The sequence below is a fragment of the Nyctereutes procyonoides genome, unplaced genomic scaffold (genome assembly GCF_905146905.1).
Source record: "Nyctereutes procyonoides isolate TBG_1078 unplaced genomic scaffold, NYPRO_anot_genome, whole genome shotgun sequence".
NCBI classification, from domain to species: Eukaryota; Metazoa; Chordata; class Mammalia; order Carnivora; family Canidae; genus Nyctereutes; species Nyctereutes procyonoides.
The window spans coordinates 42056881-42065402 of NW_026575020.1; positions in this window are offsets into that span (position 1 = coordinate 42056881).

Genomic DNA, 8522 nt, shown 5'->3' on the forward strand with positions numbered 1-8522 from the left:
TCACATAGGGCCTGGTAGGATCAATGAACTGAATTGAGCTAATGCCTTGCCTCACTACTGGAAGAAAGCAAACTTACAGGCAACCAAACATAGTGTAATTTCCAGAAAATGTAACATTATTTCACATTCCTGTGCCTTTGCACTTGCTCCTTCTGCCTAGAACCCATTTCCTCTTTTTGTATTTGGCAAAATTTATCTCTAATATAAAGGCTTAATTAATGCACCCAAAGTAAATAAAACTTGCTTGTACCCTGCTGCAATGGGGCTTATATCTATCATGGCACATCATCATCCTGTTGCATGAGGGGGCTTGGAGCTCCTTGATTCAATATTCATTCAACCAATATTTATTGAATACTACTACACACTGAGAATTGCTCTGTAATTCATTTACTTCCAATGTATAATAATAATTCAATAAATAGAATGTATAAAACAATGAAAAGAATATGAACATAAGCAGCATGCAAACTTGGTTTTGAGTTCGCGTTCCACTACTTTCTGGTGTGTAAATTTGGGCAAGTTACTTCCCTTCTCTCAACCTGTTTTCTCCTTGTATTTTAAGAATCAGACTATTTCTGCTGGAGGGTTCTATGAGGGTTTAGGTGTGCAGCATAGGGCCTGGAGCTGAGTAAATGCTCTTTCCTCTTCCTTAGAGGGAAGTTTAGGTGTTTGGCATCTACTGGTGCCTGGTGAGGATGATGGTCTTCCTACAAAGCATTGCCTGGATGAAAAAAATTTCATGGTGTCACATGTTGGTGAGGTTGTGCTGATGGAAATGTAAATTGGGACATTTGAAAGAGAATCTGTTAGTTAAAGACCCAAAACTGTGCATACCCGTGTGTCTTAGTCTGCTGTGACTGCTCTAACAAAGCACCATAGACTGTGTGACTTTAATAACAGACATTTATTTCTGGTGGTTCTGGAGGCTAGGAAATCTGAGATGAGGGTGCCAGCATGGTTGGCTACTGGTGAGAGCCCTCTTTTTGACTTGCTGATGGTTGCTTCCTTGCTGTATCCTCAAATGGCAGAGATAGATAGCAAGCTGTTTGATCTTTTCTTATAAGGGCACAAATGCCATCATGAGGACCTCACCCTCACGACCTCTTCAAAATCTGATTATTGTCCAAAAGGCTCCGCTTCCAAATTACATCACACTGAGGGGTAGGGCTTCAACATATGAACTGGGGAGGACACAATCAGTCCATAACACCTAGTAATTCTGCTTCTTGGTGTTTACTTTTGAAAACTCTCACATGTGTATACAAGGAGACATGCACAAGAGTACATTCACTCCTGGACTGTTTGTAATGGCCAAACATCAGCCAAGCCTAAATGTTTATCAGTAGGCTTATGGGAGTTAAACAGGTATGGGTTCAACTTATATATATTAATGTTGAGAAATCTCAAAAGCATATTGAGATGAAAGCAGGATTTTCAGAAAAATATACAAATTGATGAAAAAGCACAAAATAATTTTTATGTATATGTATATGACCCATTCTGCTGGGTGCTCTGACCAAAGATGGGATCCCAGCTAAAGAGCCTCAGGGCACTTCAGAAAGTTGTATCACTTTTGCCCCATACACACATACAGAACTAACCTTTCTTATCTATTATGATTCAGGGTCACTTTTTCCTAGGAAGCTTCATCTCAACACCCACCTGTCCAACCTCTCATGTTGGAGCCCCAGTCACTAGACTCTGTACTATAGACCTCCTCCATTGTTTTATAATTACCTAAGTGTTTGCCTCTCTCACCTAATCAAGCATTTGGGACTCTGCCTAATTCTTCCCTCTATCCTTGGGGATACAGAATTTTAAGGTGGAGTTCGGAAAGCCTCTAAGGATAGAGAAACTACTTGTTTTCTGTGAACTAATCAACTGGATGGCTGAAGTTCTGCATTCAGAACCCATTAGTCAACCCCTTGTGTGTTTCAGTGTCCTGTCTGGAAAACAAGCACTACTCACCTTCACAATGTGAGGAGCAGAGCTGCTTCAAGTGTCTTTCCATTTCTCCATCTGTAAATGGGGACAGTGACACTTCACAGCTTTTAAATTGCCTCGAAATTTTTCAGTGCAAGGATCCCCAAACTTCAATTATGGCGTGTGTGTGTGTACATGTGTACACATGCATAAAACACAGTTAATTCTCCATTAATTTCTCTCCCATGAGAATATTCTAACATATCTTTCCTTGAAGGTCAGAAAATTGAGTTCCAAAGAATGGGGAGTTGTTCCAAGATGCATAGCCATGAAGGAATAAAGTTGGGGCTTAAACTCACATCCGGGTCCAAAGGCAATTTCTTTGTCTCTAGGCAGAGACTCTAACTAGATCGCTTAATGGCTCACCCAAGCCTGATGGTTGCCACTGTCTTGTTTCTGTTCTGTGATCTTTAGATTGAGCAGATGGGCTAGATCAGTGGTTTTCAGTATACGCTATGGACTTCTGTCATTAGAATTACTGGTGAAGCTTTGTGTAAAAATATATGGCTGTGCATGGTGTCCAGAAATTCTGATTCAGTTGATCTAGAACAGGCCTCAGAAATATGTACTTGAAAGAAATTTCCAGGCAATTCTGGTATGCTACATGATTTGGGACTCCTGGGCAGCAGAGTTCCTCAATCTTGAGTGTGCATAGGAATCAACCAGATATCTTGTTAAATGCAGATTCTGCCTCAGAAAGACTGGGAAGGGGCTGAGATTCTTCTTTTTAAATTTGTTTTTATTGAAGTTTGATTTGCAAACATATAGTATAACACCCAATGCTCATCCCGTCAAGTGCCCTCCTCAGTGCCCATCACCCAGTTACCCCAATGCTCCACCCACCTCCTCTTTCACAACCCTTTGTTCATTTCTGAGAGTTAGGAGTCTCTTATGGTTTGTCTCCCTCTCTGATTTTTCCCACTCAGTTCCCCTCCTTTCCCTTCTAGTCCCTTTCACTATTTCTTATATTCCCCATAGGAGTGAAACCATATGATGATTGTCCTTCTCCGATTGACTTACTTCACTCAGCATAATATTTTCCAGTTCCATCCACAGCGAAGCAAATGGTGGGTATTTGTCCTTTCTGATGGCTGAGTAATATTCCATTGTATATATAGACCATATCTTCTTTATCCATTAATTAATGAGTTGAAGGACATCATGGCTCCTTCCACAGTTTGGCTATTGTGGACATTGTGAGATACCACCTAATACCAGTTAGAATGGTGAAAATTAACAAGACAGAAAACAACAAATGTTGGAGAGGATGTGGAGAAGGGGGAACCCTCTTGCACTATCGGTGGGAATGCAAACTGGGGCTGAGATTCTGCGTTCATTTCTAGCAAACCCCCAGATGCTGCTGATGCTGCTGGTTTGGGCACCATGCTTTAAGTAGTAAGACCCTAGGTCATATTGGAGAGCATTTTCAGCTCTGACATCTTAATATTCTAACTTTCTGGAGGATTCTTTTCCTGCTAGCTCCTTGCTCTCTGTTGGCTGTTTTGACTGTTTTGACTCATCCTCTCTCTCCAGGCCCTAGTATACTCATAAACACATTTAAGTTTGGTGAGGTTGGCCTCTTGGCATTTCTCAATATGTGGCTTGACTAGTTCCAAGCAAGCTTGAGTTCCTAGCCCATTCCTCTTTGACACAGGCATTTGATATGTCTTAGTCCAGATACTCTCCCTATGATGGTGTGTAGTTACTGGGTTGTTAGGATATACCTAGAAGGTGGAGGTGGGTAGGGAGATCTTCTGGCAGAGCACCTTCAATTCAGCCCTTGGGGTGAGAATGGTAGGGGCAGGTAGCAGGGATGTCCCCACTCCAACATAGGAACAGGAGGACTTATACTCTTCTTGGGCACTGGGAGAATGGCCTCTCTCTGTTTTTGTCCTGACTCCTTCCCTCTCTGCTGTACTAGACTCCATGGAGACTCCCTCTCCATCTCCTTTGGGCACTCCATGATAGCTGGTGGCAGGGGAATGCCAGGGATGACTCATTCTTTGGGGAGGATGGAAAAGTTTGGTTAAGTGGGTCCCAGGTTCTGTGTGAGGAAGACAATCATGTGACTTGGGGAGAGGGGTTCCCTTTGCTTGCTTTCCCCATCTATTCTTTGGGCTCAATATTTTATTATTGGCTATTGTGGGCAACACACAACAAATTCTTTTTGTGGTTCTCCTAACACTTCACATTGTTCCTCTTGCCTGAAATGTTCAACCTCTTCCTTGTCTACCTGAAAATCTCTTCTTGTTGCAGAATGAGCTCAATATCACCTTCTGCAATAAGCCTTCCAGCATCTGTTGCAGAGACACTGTTGTCCTTTGTGCATCTTAGAGATGCATATGCAAGAGCATGATTCTAAGACTGATAAAGAAATGTGATTGTGTTTGATGAAGCAGCAGACTGGAAGTAACCAGAGGCCAGCGCCAGCCATGGAGTCAGCACTCAGGATATTAGATAAACGTTCTTACAGTGGGCCCAGGCACAGGTGATATTTATTTATTTATTTATTTATTTATTTATTTATTTATTTATTTTAATAAATTAATTTTTTATTGGTGTTCAATTTACCAACATACAGAATAACACCCAGTGCTCATTCCGTCAAGTGTCCCCCTCAGTGCCTGTCACCCACTCACCCCCACCCCCCACCTTCCTCCCCTTCTACCACCCCTAGTTTGTTTCCCAGAGTTAGGAGTCTTTATGTTCTGTCTCCCTTTCTGATATTTCCCACACATTTCTTCTCCCTTCCCTTCTATTCCCTTTCACTATTATTTATATTCCCCAAATGAATGAGAACATACACTGTTTGTCCTTCTCCGATTGACTTACTTCACTCAGCATAATACCCTCAGTTCCATCCCCGTTGAAGCAAATGGTGGGTATTTGTCGTTTCTAATGGCTGAGTAATATTCCATTGTATACATAGACCACATCTTCTTTATCCATTCATCTTTCGATGGACACCGAGGCTCCTTCCACAGTTTGGCTATTGTGGACATGGCTGCTAGAAACATCGGGGTGCAGGTGTCTCGGCGTTTCATTGCATCTGAATCTCTGGGGTAAATCCCTAACAGTGCAATTGCTGGGTCGTAGAGCAGGTCTATTTTTAACTCTTTGAGGAACCTCCACACAGTTTTCCAGAGTGGCTGCACCAGTTCACATTCCCACCAACAGTGCAAGAGGGTTCCCTTTTCTCCGCATCCTCTCCAAAATTTGTGGTTTCCTACCTTGTTAATTTTCCCCATTCTCACTGGTGTGAGGTGGGATCTCATTGTGGTTTTGATTTGTATTTCCCTGATGACAAGTGATGAGGAGCATTTTCTCATGTGCGTGTTGGCCATGTCTATGTCTTCCTCTGTGAGATTTCTCTTCATGGCTTTTGCCCATTTCACGATTGGATTGTTTGTTTCTTTGGTGTTTATTTTTAAAAGCTCTCAGGATTGAAAACCACTTGGAATGTCCTTCTAGGATTGAGAACCTCTCCCCAAGAGATTGGAATGGGCTGAGCCTGAAGTTAGGGCTGAGTGGCCCAGCCCTGTGTGGATTGATGGTTATGGGGTGGGAAGCTGCAGCCTGGAATCACCCTATTTCTATGGTGTGTCTTACAGCTAACCTGTCATTCTTGTTAGCAGAATGTCTATTAGTTCAAAGAGTTAAAATTTATTGTGCTCTACTATGTTCTGGGCTTAAGATCTTAATGATAAGCTCAGTAGCCATGGTTCCTTTTTTTTTTCCCATGGGGCTTACAGGGAGAAATTAACTAAATAAAAATGCAGGGGAGAGTGTTTCAAATGGGAGTAGTGTCATGTACAAGGCCTGGAGGCGGGAAAGTAAATGGCACATCTGAAGAAGTGAAGCACGTGGAGCTGGAGCTCAGAGAATAATGGGGAGAGAGGTGTGACAAGCCCAGAGAATTAAGTAGAGGCCAAACAACAGAGCATTTCAGGCCATGCTAAGTACTTATTTATCTATTTTATCCCCAAAGTGATGAGTTGCTCCTGAGAGGTTGAAGGGAGGGCAGAGACATGGTGAGATTTACATTTTCAAAAGATCACTCTGATTGATGTGAGCAGGAAGGGTTGGGGGAAACTAGTCAGGAGCCTGGTCACAGTCCAGGTTCGGAAGGGTGGTGATCTGGTGAAGGCAGGGTATGTGGGAAGGGACATGGGAAGGCAAAATTCAAGTGAAGCTAATCAAAGCTCTAGGCATTTCCCTAGCAAGGGTGCCATATGTTTTGTTTTGTTTTGTTTTTATTAAAAGATTTTATTTATTAATTCACGAGAGACAGAGAGAGGTAGAGACATAGGCAGAGGGAGAAGCAGTTTCCCTGTGGGGAGCCCGATGTGGCACTCGATCCTAGGACCCCAGGATCATGACCTGAGACAAAGGCAGATGCTCAACCTGAGCCACCCAGGTGCCCCACAGGGTGCCATTTGATGTAGATGTGTCTATGACTCTGGAAGGTATGGGTTGGGCACAAGGAAGGTATGTGGCTGACAACAGGAGAGTGCTCCTAGGATTTTGGTCTCAGCTCGATGACCTCCCATAGAGCAATAGCTCCTAGGAGTGTGCACATTCTCCTCTAGGCAGAGTTGCTCATGAAAGAAGAGTATATTGTGGTGAGAACTTCCCTTCCTATCAAGGGATTGGAAGTATGTTCCATTGACTCACCTCTACCATGGCTCAAACTCTTAGGCTGACTAAGTGGCATGCCTATTTGTACCAGAGGAGCACCCTGTTTGTTGGCTTACTGTTTCTAGAAATGCAGGTGCTACTAGGCCCTATAGAAGATGTAGATCCTGCAAATGCCCTGTCACTATTCCTGTGGTGGTGCCTGCAGCCTACAGAGAGAGTAGGTGAAATTTCCACCAATACCTGCCATACAGGTGGATCTAGACAGAGCAACCGGCCCACATGGACTGCAGTCACTATTCAGCTCAACATTGACAACCATCCAGATGGAAACAGGAATGCGCTATAACAGCCAGTGGGCTGAACTCAGAGCAGTTTGGCTGGTGATCACCCATAAGCCCTGGGCATTAACCCTTTGCACTAACAGTTGGATTGTTCTAAAAGGATTAATTCTATGGTTTGGACAATGGGAAGCCAAAGGCTGGATGATCATGACCTGTGTGTGGTCAGGACACGTGGAAAGCCATTTGGATTCACCAGCAAAAGCCCGAGGCAGTCCTCACTGTCTCCCGTGTCCCAGCTCACAAGACACTGATCCCCTTTGGCAATCAAGAAGCTGATGCCCTAGCTTGGGTATGAACCATAGCAAGTGGCCCTTCAGTAGATACAGCAGATTGGGTGCATAGAAAGAGCAGCCACCATAGTATAGTGCTTGGGTAGGATGGCATATTGTCCAGGATGTCAGATTGTTTATGAAGTACAGTGACTTGGGCAATGCACTGACAGCATGTCCTGTGTGTTCTAAACAACACAAACCAAGGCAATGGCCAAACAAGTCTGGGGCCAAGATCCCAAGTGATGAGGCTTGGTGAAAATATACATTATCCCCCTCCATCCAAGTGAGTGTTCTAAGTATGCCTTGTATGGACCCTGTCCGATCTAACCCTACTTTTCCCCTGTCACTATGCAAGCCAGGCTGCCATCCTTAGGAACAATGCTACCTTTCCGAGGCAACATGTATGGTATGAACAACCAGGTAGAATTCTTAAAGCTGCAGCCACGTTGAGGACATCTAAGGATCAGGCCACAAGTATAATCCTTGTAAAGGAGAAAACCTCATACATATTCCTACTACAGATCTTTTTTACTTTAGATTTCTGCTGCTCCTGCAGTGTCTAGTCACAGGATGGGCACCTGATAGAAGTGCCTTTCTACAGTGGGCTCCCTTGTATGCCCTGCAAAAGCATTAATCCAACTGTTGGGTATGTGGGCAGCTGCCTGTCTCTGGCTCATCAGGATTGCCGTGGTACGCATCAGCACTCCAGGGAGGGGATTGGAAGGTGCTCAAGCAGCACATAAAGGAAGAACAAGCTAGGACTAGTACTCTTAATACATCTGATATTATCAATGCTGATCCAGAAACCTGGGCCTTGGCATATTCCATCAATAACACCGGGCATGGATATTCTTTTTCTGTCAGTCAAACTATACAGGCAGCCCGTCAAATTGGTGACTGAGAGGGTTCTAAAAATACCACCTGCAGAGACAAGGGTGACTGCACTCAGATTTGGTATGTGTTCACGTAGCCTATTCCAGGTTAGACACAGAACACTCAGGCACAGAACAGAAAAGCCACTCAGAGCAGAACCAACCCAGTCGCACCAGGGGTATGGGATGGATATCACTGGAACTATGTAGTCATTCTGTCACACTAAAGTGTAGCAGCTATATTGGTACAGACTGCATGCCCTGGCCAGATATTTACTGGGTAGCCCCAAAGGGGACCCACTGCTTGTATGGCAAAAATTTTGGTCATGGTTTCCACCTGGATGGTTGTTGGGTCAATGCATCCCAGGTTTTCCCTGGGCGCAGGGGAGAACCCACCCCTTGGTAACAAAAAT